Source organism: Triturus cristatus, chromosome 11, assembly GCF_964204655.1.
Source record: "Triturus cristatus chromosome 11, aTriCri1.1, whole genome shotgun sequence".
NCBI lineage: Eukaryota > Metazoa > Chordata > Amphibia > Caudata > Salamandridae > Triturus > Triturus cristatus.
In genome coordinates, this window is record NC_140594.1 from 772,436,264 (window position 1) to 772,452,299 (window position 16,036).

Genomic DNA, 16,036 nt, shown 5'->3' on the forward strand with positions numbered 1-16,036 from the left:
TCCCTACTGTTGCACTCTCTGGAGTGGGAATAGTAATTTTTACCCCTACGCTATCCAACACTTTCCCTACTGTTGCACTCTCTGGAGTGGGAATAGTAATTTTTACCCCTACCCTATCCAACACTTTCCTTACTGTTGCACTCTTTGGAGTTGGAATAGTCATTTTTACCCCTACGCTATCCAACACTTTCCTTACTGTTGCACTCCCTGCAGTGGGTATAGTAATTTATACCTGTACGTTATCCAACACTTTCCCTATTGTTACACTCCCTGGAGTGGAAATAGTAATTTTTAGCTCTACGCTATCCAACATTTTCTTTACTGTTTTTTTTTGGAGCTGGAGTAGTAGTTTTATTGTCGGTGCTATTTAATATTTTTTGTATTATTTTAGCTAATGTAATATATAATTAATTTTAACAATATTCAAATTAAATGTAATTTTTTAAATGTGTTATATCTAATTATTTTATTTTTATTCATGTTATTGTTTTATGTGTATGATGTATTTGTAATTTATAATAATTTTTAACAAGTTATAAGTTATTAAAACAATTATTAAAATGTATTATTAAGTAAGTATATATATTATATGTATATGTTTAATTAATGTTTTATTACATTATATATATTAATTATTAGTTGTAAACATTATAAAATATATTTATTATGTTTATTTGATTTATAAGTATTATTTGGTTTATTTTACATACTTTTTTTAACTAAAAAATACTTTATATTTTTAATAACGATATTTTTGACATTCTATATTTTATTTTCGATATTTTTGTACTTACCATGTTGTAGATAGGATCTCGATATTCTGGTCATCGATATTTTTGTGTCGATATTTTTGTAGGTCGATTTTCTGTCCGTCGATATTCTGTCAGACATTCACTGTGGTCAGCAGGGCTCAGAATTCAAATTCAGTCTTGATTCATTAATTTCAAAGTCCAGTAGGCAACTAACTATAACGTCCCCGAAACATACACATTTCGACAATGTATTCCATACATATTTCATCTTTAGTTACCTACACTGCGGTTAGCAAAGCTCACAATTTACATTGAGACATGATTTATTAATTGCAGACAGAATTATACTCTATGTCCTTGGATTTTGTCAAGACGAAGTGACAAAAAGCATTCCTCTATGTCTGTGCTGAATACTGCCTTCCATCTACATTGCGGATAGCAGGGCTCACAATTTACATTGAGTCGCAATTGCAGATGACGCAGTCCAGTAGGCAAGAGACGTTGCACCTAGTGCAGCCCGCCCGGACCACGCATCATCGCCGGCTGCGCACACGCTAAATGCTTCTAATGTCAATATCTCAGTGCAGCACAACTCATGGACCCTTTATGATACAATATTTTGTGTATAATTTCACATCTGGTGCCCCTACCTCAGTGTACCACAAGTCATGGACCCTTTACAATAGAATCTTTTGTGTATTATTTCACATCTGGTGCCCCTACCTTAGTGCAGCACAAATCATTGACCCTTTATGATTGAATTTCTGTGTCTGATCCAATGATTACTGTTCTACTTGTTGCTAGCACCAACTATTCCTAGAGGGCTGGCTTACACTCACCCCACACGCATCCAGCACAGACGTCACTGGACATGTGACCCTGGTAATAAAAAGGAGTCGAGCGCACGTGCCCGTACCCAGTTCCACTATCTATCTGTGTCCGCGTGTTCATTATGTATGCAACATGCTGCCCCTGGGCCCTACTACATTACATTGTGCTCTGGACAGCGTATGCAACCAACTTACCTTTGAAAGTGGGAGAAAAATTAGTTATGTAACTTTGTCTCGGTCATTGTGCAACTACGTACGTAGAGAATGGATGATTAGAGTACTGCAAGGAGAGTGTATAGTGAATTTATAAGTGTGTGGGGATTGTCGGAGTGATTGTATAAGTACATATGTTGACGCAGCCTAACTCCAACAACAAGCTTGTCTCTAATTGGCTGCCCTCCATGTCCCAAAAACTGAATTTTGGACTTTGCATGGCCCAGTATTGCAACAGCTGCAATAATCCACTGAATGTGCAATAAACATTCACATCCACACAGATGTGTCATGTCCACCATCTTTCTTGTGTGGAACTATGAATGAATGTAGGGTTGGTGATTCCCTGTACCTTCCATGTTAGCCATGTTGTGGGACTTGGCTCACAGAGTGACACATTGACGTTTGCGACCCGGGTGACGGCAGCACTGCAACAAGAACACCCGCATGGCAGTGTTGCCACATTTTTTAAGCATTCTCTAGCCCAAAGACAACCAAAAAGTAGCCCAAAGTAGCCCAATATTGCTACTTTAAAGAAGATGGGGCAGGCGGTGAATGCATTGGAATTGATGCTGTCAAGTAAGTATTTGTCTAATAAAGCGCTTTAACATACTAGTTTGTTGGAGCGCTGTATATATATTTATAATCTGGCAACTAGCACAAACCAAAATTTTACCGCACAACCGGGAAAAATATAGCCCAAATGTGAGTGATCTAGCCCAATCTGGCAACAGTGCCCGCATTAGTTGATTCCTCATACAGCTCACGATAGAGCTACGCCCATAGCTCCGGAGTCATTCTTCACAGCCTCACGCAGGACTGGCATATGCCAGGCCAGCCCACTCTGCTTACGCTTACAGGGAAGGACAACAACCCTACATGGCCCAGATTTTCATTGTAGTGATCTGCTGGTCACAGGTCTAGTTGTCAGTATGCCACAGCCACTCTCTCACGGCTAGTATACACCCACACCACACCCATCCAGCACAGGCGTCACAGGACACGTGACCCTTCCAATAAAAAAGACTGGGCACACATGCTCTATGCCATTTTAGAGTAGCTCCCACCACATGCTCTGTCATGGCCCGTCCCGGTGCTCCGGACACCTCATTTAGGCCAGAGCCACCGAACAGGAAGGCCTACCGCATCACTGGTCACTGAGTTAGTGCCACCGCAAGGACTAAGCGGGTGTGCAACCTGCGATGATGATTGGTGCACTAGTATGTCCTCTGCCATGGCAAAATCAAGACGCAGCCCCAAATGTGAGACCTGTTGGCCAGCGGAGTGGTACTGCATGATGTGGAGGGTGCCCTCTCCGCGAAAAGGTGAGTAGTGAGGCCTGGGTGTGCAGCGGTGGGCAAATACGTCTGGGCAGCGGGAGTTAATGGGGTGCAGCAGCCTGGGTGCGCAGTGGCACGCAGTCACCTCTGGGCAGTGGGAGTGCATGGGGTGCAGCAGACCAGGTGCGCGGCGGCTGTCATACACCTCTGGGCAGTGGGAGTGGATGGGGTGCAGCAACCTGGGTGTTCAGCAGCGAGTAGACACCTCTGGGCATTGGAAGTGGATGGGGTACACTAGCCTGGATACACAAAGGCAGGACAGCGATTTAGGCATGTACAGTTTTATGTACTCATCCATTACTGATTCCATACTATGTTTCAGATGACTAAGCTTGAGGGCTGCCCTATATCCCGCCACATGGTTGGAGACACACCGGTGGCAGAAAGATGAGCTGTGAGGATTTTCTCCACAGTGTAAACACTCCCTCTCAATGTCTTCCTTTCTGTCACTCACACTCTTTCTCTCTGTCTCACTCTCTATCTCTTCCTTTCTCTCTCTCATTCTCTAGCTCTCTTTCTCTGTCTCTTCCTCTCTCTCTCATTCATTCTTTCTCTTCCTCTCTCTCACTCTTTCTCTCTTTGTCTCTCTCACTCTTTTTCTCTTTCTCTGTCTTCCTCTCTCTCTCACTCTTTCTTTCTTTCTCTCTCTCTTCCTCTCTCTCACTCTTTCTCTCTCTCTCTCCTTTGCTGGACGCATGATGCACCATCTTATCTTTCTTTTTGTCTTGCAGGCTGTGATTCACAAATTGTGTACTTGTATGTACTCATCCATTACTGATTCCATACTATGTTTCAGATGACTAAGCTTGAGGGCTGCCCTATTTCCTGGTATGTGGTTGGAGACACACCGGTGGCAGAAAGGTGAGCTGTGAGGATTTTCTCCACAGTGTCAACACTTACTCTCACTCTCTATCTCTTTCTTTCTGTCACTCACTCTTTCTCTCTCTCACTCTCTGGTGCCGGTCACGATCCTGTAAAAACCAGGTACGAACCGTCGGACGGAGCATATTCTCCATCCGACGCGTACCCGGTCGTCAAAATTTACAAACATGGAATTACGATTCGCACGGGAACACCATTTCCGTACGAATCGTAAAAAACCCCGACCGAACAAAATAAACCTACAAATGCGATCCGGGAAAGCGCCGACCTGACGTCGGGACGCTCGCAGCCTGCCATTCACGAACATGAATTACGAATCGCACCGACGTCATCCCGCACGGTGAATATTTTCCGGCTGCCAAAAACTGCCGGGAAAGCAGGACGACGCGAACAAGGACTACCAGTACGCGACGGACAGACAGGACGACGCGAACAATGAGTACCAGTACGCGACGGACAGACAGGACGACGCGATCAAGGAGGACCAGTACGCGACGGACAGACAGGACGACGCGAACAAGGAGGACCCGTACGCGACGGACAGACATGGACCCGAACCTACGTGTCATCCCGGCCCTCATAGCAGTCGACCTCCTCTACAGGTTCCGACGCAGACGCCGCAGAAGGTCAGAACAACTAAGGGAGGGGGGAAAGTGGGGTGGGGTGGGGGTGGCAGGACCAGGGCAGGCCACAAACCCCCCAACAAAGTCACACAGCACACATGCCCTGGACATACCTGACTCCCATGCCCTGGTCACTACAAGGGGGTGGGGGCGTGTCCAGCTAAGCCAGCGACCGCCACAACGGAAGTCCGTCACGACGCGAACCGGCAACACAACCAGACAGGTACGTCCCATACCCACGCCTGAAGAGCGTGGGTACGAGTCGTACCACGCCCACACCCACGTCACCCCAACAATGGCGGGACGGCTCGTACCCACATGGCAAAGGCCTGGGTACGGCCCGCACAAGCATCACATAGCGTGGGGACGGATATGTACGGACCCTACCCCCACCCCTTATGCATGGAGTGTACCCCCACCCCAACAGTGTAAGTACGACACGTACCCACACCCGCGTACATATGGAGCGTACCCCCACCCCCAACAGTGTAAGTACGACCCGTACCCCCACCCGCGTACGTATGGAGCGTACCCCCACCCCAACAGTGTAAGTACGACCCGTACCCACACCCGCGTACGTATGGAGCGTACCCCCACCCCAACAGTGTAAGTACGACCCGTACCCCCACCCGCGTACGTATGGAGCGTACCCCCACCCCAACAGTGTAAGTATGACCCGTACCCCCACCCGCGTACGTATGGAGCGTACCCCCACCACAACAGTGTAAGTACGACCCGTACCCACACCCGCGTACGTATGGAGCGTACCCCCACCCCAACAGTGTAAGTACGACCCGTACCCCACCCGCGTACGTATGAAGCGTACCCCCACCCCAACAGTGTAAGTACGACCCGTACCCACACCCGCGTACGTATGGAGCGTACCCCCACCCCAACAGTGTAAGTACGACCCGTACCCCCACCCGCGTACGTATGGAGCGTACCCCCACCCCAACAGTGTAAGTACGACCCGTACCCCCACCCGCGTACGTATGGAGCGTACCCCCACCCCAACAGTGTAAGTACGACTCGTACCCACACCCGCGTACGTATGGAGCGTACCCCCACCCCAACAGTGTAAGTACGACCCGTACCCACACCCGCGTATGTATGGAGCGTACCCCCACCCCAACAGTGTAAGTAAGACACGTACCCTCACCTCGAATGCATGGAGCGTAGCCCCACCCCAACAGTGTAAGTACGACACGTACCCCCACCTCGAATGCATGGAGCGTACCCACATCCGTGTATGTCATGAGCGTACATATTGTGAAATTGGAGAGGTGGGTGCAGAGTCCTCCCAGCAGTGCCCTGAGACAGGAGGGGTGGGTGCCTATCACTCCCAGCAGTGACCTGAGACAGGAGGGGTGTGTGCAGAGTCCTCCCAGCAGTGCCCAGGGACAGGAGGGGTGTGTGCAGAGTCCTCCCAGCAGTGCACAGACACAGGAGGGGTGTGTGCAGAGTCCTCCCAGCAGTGCCCAGAGAAAGTAGGGGTGTGTGCAGAGTCCTCCCAGCAGTGCCCAGACACAGGAGGGGTGTGTGCAGAGTCCTCCCAGCAGTGCACAGAGATAGGAGGGGTGTGTGCAGAGTCCTCCCAGCAGTGCCCAGAGACAGGAGGGGTGTGTGCAGAGTCCTCCCAGCAATGCCCAGAGACAGGAGGGGTGTGTGCAGAGTCCTCCCAGCAGTGCCCAGACACAGGAGGGGTGTGTGCAGAGTCCTCCCAGCAGTGCCCAGAGACAGGAGGGGTGTGTGCAGAGTCCTCCCAGCAGTGCCCAGAGACAGGAGGGGTGGGTGCAGAGTCCTCCCAGCAGTGCCCTGAGACAGGAGGGGTGTGTGCAGAGTCCTCCCAGCAGTGCCCAGAGACAGGAGGGGTGGGTGCAGAGTCCTCCCAGCAGTGCCCTGAGACAGGAGGGGTGGGGGCCTATCACTCCCAGCAGTGCCCTGAGACAGGAGGGGTGGGTGCCTATCACTCCCAGCAGTGCCCTGAGACAGGAGGGGTCGGTGCCTATCACTCCCAGCAGTGCCCTGAGACAGGGGTGGGTGCCTATCACTCCCAGCAGTGCCCTGAGACAGGAGGGGTGGGTGCCTATCAGTCCCAGCAGTGCCCTGAGACAGTAGGGGTGGGTGCCTATCACTCCCAGCAGTGCCCTGAGACAGTAGGGGTGTGTGCAGAGTCCTCCCAGCAGTGCCCAGAGACAGGAGGGGTGTGTGCAGAGTCCTCCCAGCAGTGCCCAGACACAGGAGGGGTGTGTGCAGAGTCCTCCCAGCAGTGCCCAGAGACAGGAGGGGTGTGTGCAGAGTCCTCCCAGCAGTGCCCAGAGACAGGAGGGGTGTGTGCAGAGTCCTCCCAGCAGTGCCCAGAGACAGGAGGGGTGGGGGCCTATCACTCCCAGCAGTGCCCTGAGACAGGAGGGGTGGGTGCCTATCACTCCCAGCATGCCTATCACTCCCAGCAGTGCCCTGAGACAGTAGGGGTGGGTGCCTATCACTCCCAGCAGTGCCCTGAGACAGTAGGGGTGGGTGCCTATCACTCCCAGCAGTGCCCTGAGACAGTAGGGGTGTGTGCAGAGTCCTCCCAGCAGTGCCCAGAGACAGGAGGGGTGTGTGCAGAGTCCTCCCAGCAGTGCCCAGACACAGGAGGGGTGTGTGCAGAGTCCTCCCAGCAGTGCCCAGAGACAGGAGGGGTGTGTGCAGAGTCCTCCCAGCAGTGCCCAGAGACAGGAGGGGTGTGTGCAGAGTCCTCCCAGCAGTGCCCAGACACAGGAGGGGTGTGTGCAGAGTCCTCCCAGCAGTGCCCAGAGACAGGAGGGGTGTGTGCAGAGTCCTCCCAGCAGTGCCCAGACACAGGAGGGGTGTGTGCAGAGTCCTCGCAGCAGTGCCCAGAGGCAGGAGGGGTGGGTGCAGAGTCCTCCCAGCAGTGCCCTGAGACAGGAGGGGTGGGGGCCTATCACTCCCAGCAGTGCCCTGAGACAGGAGGGGTGGGGGCCTATCACTCCCAGCAGTGCCCTGAGACAGGAGGGGTGGGTGCCTATCACTCCCAGCAGTGCCCTGAGACAGTAGGGGTGTGTGCAGAGTCCTCCCAGCAGTGCCCAGACACAGGAGGGGGGTGTGCAGAGTCCTCGCAGCAGTGCCCAGAGGCAGGAGGGGTGGGTGCAGAGTCCTCCCAGCAGTGCCCATGGAACGCAAAGGGTGGAGTAGTCACAGATACCATGCCCACAAATGTCAGTCAGGTGCACAAAGACCCTGCAGTACATGTACCACATGTGTGCGAGGCTGGGAGTATACGCATGCATAGCGCAGAAAAGAAAACATGTACACATGAAGTCATGTCAATAGGCCACATACACAAGTACAATGACTACCAAGGATGCCACGAATGATGCAGGTGGAGACATCGCTCAGCATGCATGTGCAAAGGTGAAGGACTACGTCACACACCCAGCTAATGGACACACAGCTCTGTGCCAAAGTCAGGGGACACCCTGCAGGGAAGAAGTCAGGGTATACAGAGGAAGGAATACACCTTGGGACAATTGCAACATGCAGCAACTGCTTACATGAATGGAGAAAGCTAGCTAACACCGTGTGATGGCACACAGATCCCAGGGTCCCCCCTATGAGCAGCACACTACTACATTTCCCACACACCCAACACATGACCAACACCCACAACCATGTAGCAGCCCCACCAACAGCAATGCCAGCAATGCAGGAGTGTTACAAGGGCAAAAAATAAATAGCTTTATTCAGCATGACCAAAAAACTAGTATGACGTAAGTCCAAGATTAACAAAGGCCATAGGGCAGTCCAGGAGTCCCAGCTGGATGGGGGACACAGTGGGATGCGTGTCCCCTAGCTTGCCTGCACAGTTACAATCCGTTGTCTTCCACAGGGGTGAGGGCATCATGTGGGGGGGAAGAAACAGGCACCGCAGGGACAGGAGGGTGAAGGGTAGGCGTTGTGGGTGCAGGGATGGAGGACTCCACCACAGGGGGTGGGCAGGGCCAAAGGCGGAGGCCAGGATCTCGCTGCACACCTTAGCAAGGTCCTCCAGGGACTCCCCTGCACCCGAAGGAACCACAGGCCCCAAGGAGGGGGGGGGGGGTCAGAGGGATGGGTCGCAGCGCCACTGGGGGAGGGTGTGGACAGGGGGGGGACTCAACCACCCTGACCGAGGACTTCCTTGACCGCTTGCGTGGTGGCGTCACTGTGGGGCTCAGGGACAGAGCGGCCATGAAGGAGTCTTTGGGGGAGATGTGGCCAGGAGAGCTGAGGGGAGGGGATTTGGAGGGAGTGGATTGGGTGGAATGCGGACTCCCACTCTGGCTGCGTGTCACACGTTTGCCCCCCGACCCAGTGGGTGTGCCTGCTGCACCCTGTGTGTACGTGTCAGGAGGTGTGCGGCGGACCTTCCCTGCTGGTGTGGTGCCTGTGTCTGTTGTGGTGGGTGCATGCTTACGTCTGGGTGTATGTGGGACAGGCATGGGAGTGGGAATTGTGGAAGGAGCAGGGATAGGGGGTGGGACGTAGCGCTGCAGGAGACCCACTGCTGCAGTCAGTGTGGAGTCTATGGACCTCAGCAAGTTGCGTTGGTCAGCCTGCGATGAATGAATGCCCTCCAAGTATGCCTCCATGTTGTTGAGGACCTGGCTGTGGCCATGGAGGACATTAAGGATCGCAGTCTGACCAATCTGCAACTGCCGCTGGATGTCCACAGACTCAGCATTGGCGGCAGCAGTGGAGACAGGGGAAGGGGGTGCGGTGCCTGGCAGGAAGGAGACATGTGGTGACCGGGCACGTTGGGAAGGGACACGAGCACGTGGGAGGTGGCTGATGCCAATGGAGGGGGCGGTGCCAGATGTAGGGCTGCTGTCAGATGGTGGTGCAGCCACCGCCCACTCGGAGAGATCATCCTCGGACCCGTCAGCTTCATACTCTGTTGTGCCAGTCGACAGGTCCCTGGGGTCACTCTCCTCCGCCTCAGTCCCACTCGAAGTGCCAGCCCCGATGTCACCGCTGGCACTGGTGCTCGGTCCCTCCGCGCCGTCTGTGTCCATGCCTCCCTCCGTGTCCCCCGACAATGCTGTGGGCAGGGTGAAGAGACAGAAATTAATCACACACCTGTATACATATATCACATGAGTCAAATCTACGTAGGTTACAGTGCATAGCCTGAAACAAAGGATGAGTCACAACTACAAAACAAGGTACATACGTAGGCCCTGCAAGACACAGTTGTGTGACCCACCATGCCATGGAAAAACTATGGAGAGCATGACACAATAGCAAATGAGATGACATGGTATTCTGACTGAGGAGCAAGGCCCTGGGGACAATACAGCACTGCATCTGCACCACACAGCATGGCAGGAAATTGGGATGAGCCAGGAACTAGAGGCACATGCAGCATAGGTAATACTGAGAACATGCCCACCCTGACTGGCACGCTGCACCTTGAGTGTATGTCCAGACAAACATCACACACTGGCCAGTCCGAGCAAGGTGATGACAGTTCTTGACATGTAGGCCATGCCCGCCCCACCCACCCCCTACATGAGACAAATCTGTGGAGACACAGGAAGCACTTACATCTCTTAGTCTGGGTGAAATACACATGAGATGCAACAATTCAAGATTGCACACCAAATACCCAAGGTGCGCCTGTCCTAATAATAATCTACAAATGGGCATCATCAGATGATTGCAACAAGACACACAGGCAATGGCCACCGTGAGTATGTACTTTGAAAATCAGGTCAGGCTGGACAGTGGACACTTGTAATACATCTCACGTCAAGGAACATGGTGCCAGGGGACAATGGCACAGAGCACAACCTATGCTGTAGACACAGAGATTGTCGACATACTCGGATTACACACATGATACCTAGGAAAAGATGCCCCTGGGGACAGTAGTGGCCACACAACTCCATGCTCCTGAATGGGAATGACTGCAACACACGCTAACATCCCTGCACTATGCCTAACGCACACTCATGCACATCATGTCACAGGCCACCACATGGGACATGCCTGCTGGAAGGCCTGGCACTCGAGAGATTAACTCCCATGTCTGGACTCAGCATTAGTGCCAACTGACATGGAACCCACAAGTCCAGAACTGGACAGGCCACAGGCAAGGTCACAAAACCTGTTACACACCACCCCCACACATGATGCTGCAGGCATTGTACACTTGGAGAAGGTGTCAGGCTACATAACCTTGTGATGGAGTGACTACACACAGACCAGGGAACACATTGCAAGGAGGGGAAGGGAGGCAGGAGAGCACTGCAATACTGTGGGGAACAGGATCTGCACAGCACCATAAACCCTGGAAGTGTATCCATGGAACAGTGCACTTACAAATGCTGGTGAAACACAACAAACACACACATGTACCTACCCCTTTCCGGCTGCTGCATGTCCTGTAGATGCCTGTCCAAGTCAGGAAAGACCACCGCCAGCACACGTTTCTGGATGTGGGAGAGACGGCGGCGCCTGCGGTTCTTGTGGCTCTCAGGTGAGTCCCCCAGCAGGACCCGTGCGATCCTCCGCGTCCAGCACCGGATATCCTGCCAGCGTTTCCTCACCTGGGACAGGTGCCGCCTCCGACCATCCGCACTCCTCACGGCGCTGACGGCGTCCAGCCATATCTGCTTCTTGGCAGAGGCGTCTACCTGTGAGGATGAACAAGTGACACTACATCAATACACCTTGCACATGTCACGGGGACACAGATTAGAACACATTTGCTGTTTACAACAAGGCATAGTGTGCATCCAACGCATTGCAACTTTGTCATAGGGACATGATCCTCTGGGGGAAGGCCAAAAGCAGTACGTGCCATTGAAAGGACACAGGTGGAATGAGGGCAACTACACAATCAATGAGCCAGGCTCACACTGTGCATCACACCCACCCCTCCTGTCTCAGGGCACTGCTGGGAGGACTCTGCACCCACCCCTCCTGTCTCAGGGCACTGCTGGGAGTGATAGGCCCCCACCCCTCCTGTCTCAGGGCACTGCTGGGAGGACTCTGCACCCACCCCTCCTGTCTCAGGGCACTGCTGGGAGGACTCTGCACCCACCCCTCCTGTCTCAGGGCACTGCTGGGAGTGATAGGCCCCCACCCCTACTGTCTCAGGGCACTGCTGGGAGTGATAGGCCCCCACCCCTACTGTCTCAGGGCACTGCTGGGAGTGATAGGCCCCCACCCCTCCTGTCTCAGGGCACTGCTGGGAGGACTCTGCACCCACCCCTCCTGTCTCAGGGCACTGCTGGGAGTGATAGGCCCCCACCCCTCCTGTCTCAGGGCACTGCTGGGAGGACTCTGCACCCACCCCTCCTGTCTCAGGGCACTGCTGGGAGTGATAGGCCCCCACCCCTCCTGTCTCAGGGCACTGCTGGGAGGACTCTGCACCCACCCCTCCTGTCTCAGGGCACTGCTGGGAGTGATAGGCCCCCACCCCTCCTGTCTCAGGGCACTGCTGGGAGGACTCTGCACCCACCCCTCCTGTCTCAGGGCACTGCTGGGAGTGATAGGCCCCCACCCCTCCTGTCTCAGGGCACTGCTGGGAGGACTCTGCACCCACCCCTCCTGTCTCAGGGCACTGCTGGGAGTGATAGGCCCCCACCCCTACTGTCTCAGGGCACTGCTGGGAGTGATAGGCCCCCATCCCTCCTGTCTCAGGGCACTGCTGGGAGTGATAGGCCCCCACCCCTCCTTTCTCAGGGCACTGCTGGGAGACATCAGACATTCCCCCCCCTGGGACCCCCCCTACAGTACATAGCATGTGTGTCACACCTGGACACAATGGCAGAAGTCACAGTCACTAAAAAGGGACACAATCTGTGCCAGTGGACACTGCACTCACCTGATAACCTGGTCGCCCATACAGCATGGGGTGCCGTGGGAGGATCACATCCACCAAAGCCATGTTCTCTTCCAGGGTGAATGGCTGTGACCTCTCCACAGCCCTTGACATGGTTCCAGGGAATCAGTAGCAGCAGCTGGGTCGTGGAATACAAAGATGTGCAGGCAAGTGCTCCCTCATGGGACCTGGCTGCCTTATATCTGCCTTGCTGGCCCATCTCATGCACAGGAGTACAGAGTGATTGGTCACTCACATTTGCATCCTATGTTTCCTCCAATCCCTTCAAACCTAGCAGTCTGTGGGTTCTCTATCGGTTTCATTCTCCTGCATGATGTCAGCCCCCCAAACACATTGCAACAAAGTATATTAATTCCAACTGACTTCTGCTGTGCACCTTCCAGAACAAATTCAAAATTTGAACATGGTCTCCATGACAACCAGCATGCATGTAGGCCTTAATACTTGTCCCTCATGTGTCCCCTATGTAATTTGGAGCTTCACACACAGGTACGGTGCGTTCCTGGGCCCTAGGGCACCCCAAATGCATTGCAACGGCCCGTACACGCGTGCCTACGTTCACTATCACTATGGGAGTCCTCTCGTATGCGTACACGTAGTGATAGTGAGCGTACAGGCGTGTGTACGGGCCGTACCACTATGAGTACGCATACGCGAGGACACCCATAGTGATAGGGAGCGTACAGGCGTGTGTACGGCCCGTACCACTACGAGTACGCATACGCGAGGACACCCATAGTGATAGGGAGCGTACAGGCGTGTGTACGGCCCTACCACTATGGGTGTTGTTGCGTATGCGTACACGTAGTGATAGTGAGCGTACAGGCGTATGTACGGCCCGTACCACTACGAGTACGCATACGCGAGGACACCCATAGTGATAGGGAGCGTACAGGCGTGTGTACGGCCCTACCACTATGGGTCTTCTTGCGTATGCGTACTCGTAGTGGTACGGGCCGTACACATGCCTGTACGCTCACTATCACTATGGGTGTCCTCGCGTATGCGTACTCGTAGTGGTACGGGCCGTACACATGCCTGTACACTCCCTATCACTATGGGTGTCCTCGCGTATGCGTACTCGTAGTGGTACGGGCCGTACACACGCCTGTACGCTCCCTATCACTATGGGTGTCCTCGCGTATGCGTACTCGTAGTGGTACGGCCCGTACACATGCCTGTACGCTCGCCATCACGATGGGTACACATACGGCAGCACTCCCATAGTGATATGGGAACGTACAGAGGCCCTCTTAGCAGCAGTACGGCGGTTTTCACACATCACAGTGGTGACAGGCGGCACACAGGTAGGGATAGGGCGGACATACTTGTCCATGGATGGACAAACTTGTCCATGGATGGACATACTTGTCCATGGATGGACATACTTGTCCATGAATGGACATACTTGTCCATGAATGGACATACTTGTCCATGAATGGACATCAAGGCATCGTCTGTGCATTACTACATGTGTGGGGCACAGGTGTGATGGGCTGTGATGTGGAACATTACTCCTGGGCCGAGAAGGCACCAGATGTATGATGAGATGTGTACAGATGTACTGTGTGACGGTGCAATGTGTGCCAGGCATGCCCTTGACTCCTTTGACATGTGTGCATGTCGTACTGCACACTTGGGGTGAGCGTCACTGGCATGGCACGGACACCAACACACGGAAGTGTCCCCTGATGCTCGGTACAGGGGTTACCACACCTGACTTGTCACTACCCACGGTGCACAATGTGACTATGTCATGTATGTGTGGGGGCTTCCCATCAGGTTGATGTTGGAGCACCCTCAAAAGCTGCAGCTGTTGCAGCAACCAACATGTGTCTGTGTGTAGATTGACATTGCACACTGTTCCGCACACCATGCCACATGTGGTATCGGATGTGAGGTGCACATGTATGCATGGGACACGGAGTAGCGTGACAAGGACATGTCTGCATCCTCACAAGGAATGTGTGGTGAGTCATGACATGTGCACCGTCATGGCAAGGTGTGTGGGCTGTCCTAGTGTAATGTCATGTGACCTGTGGCTCTAGTGTTCCGCTACCAGTCTCTGCAATCGGCATCCTACTTCTGCTGATGTGTGGGCGTATGTCACTCCTGTCTTGCGTCTGGCTGTTCACTTGCACTGGGACACAGCTATTCCCATGGCATGGCATGGGGAGGTTCTCAATCTCCGTGTGTAGCTGGGTCTTGGTAGGAGTGTCACCTTGCATCCATACGTGTCCTGGGCATGTAGCACATACCTGACTCCCTATGTAGCATATGTGTATTGACAGATTAACATGTGCTCAGTACATATGAATTGTTGTCGTAGTGCACTCACTCTTCCTTGTCACTTCCAAATTACTGCAGAGCGCCGCCTCTTGCCCGACCAATTCCGGACTTGGCTGCCATGCGGGAGAATGATCGGATCCGGTGCTACCGCTTCCCACGACGGTTGATTCTGGAGTTGACGGCGAGACTGGCACCACACCTGCAACCGCAGCACAGGTATCCTACGGCACTGACACCCCAGCTGAAGGTAATGGCTGCCCTACATTTTCTTGCCACGGGTACCTTTCAAAATACCATAGCTCATGTTGGTGGCATGTCCCAGAGCATGTTCTGCCGTGTGCTGCATGATTTCTTAGAGGCCATGTTGATTCACCTGGATGACTTCATCAAGTTCCCAACCCCTGAACAGTTGATTGCGGTCAAGCGTGGATTCTATGCCCTGGGAGGGATGCCCCATGTCATTGGGTCCATAGATGGGACACATGTAGCTTTGGTACCACCACACGCACGGGAGGTGGCGTACCGCAATCGGAAGCACTACCACTCCATCAATGCCCTTGTGGTGTGTCTGTCCAACATGGTGATTTCACATGTCTGTGCTCGTTTTCCAGGATCAGCACACGATGCCTACATCATGAGGAGTAGCAGGATGCCTGAAATGATGATGCAGCTGCGCAACAAAAGAGCATGTGTTGTTGGTGGGTACAGTCTGTCTGTCCTGTATTTTGCATAGCCTACCAGCACGACCGCTTCACCACTTCTAACGATGTCCATGTGCTTCCCATGTAGGGGACGCTGGCTATCCCAACATGCCATGGCTGCTCACACCTCTCCGCAACCCCATCACGCCGGCCCAGCTCCGCTACAACACCGCCCATGGCCGGACAAGGCGAGTGATAGAGAGGACGTTTGGCATGCTGAAGAGCCGATTTCGGTGCCTCCACAAGACCGGCGGCGCGCTCCCATATGCCCCTGCGAAGGTCTGCAAAATCTTCATGGTCTGCTGCATGCTGCACAACATGGCAGTTGAGAAAGCTGTGCCACTCATCCTGGATCAACATGACGAGGACCATCCACCCGTGGAGGACGAAGGGCTTGGCAATGGGACTAGTGATGTGGAGGATGTGGAGCCGCAAGAGGACATCCGGACTCGGCTCATACGTGACTTCTTTGCTTAGTGGTGAGTACCAGTGTCTGAGTGTGCACACATTGG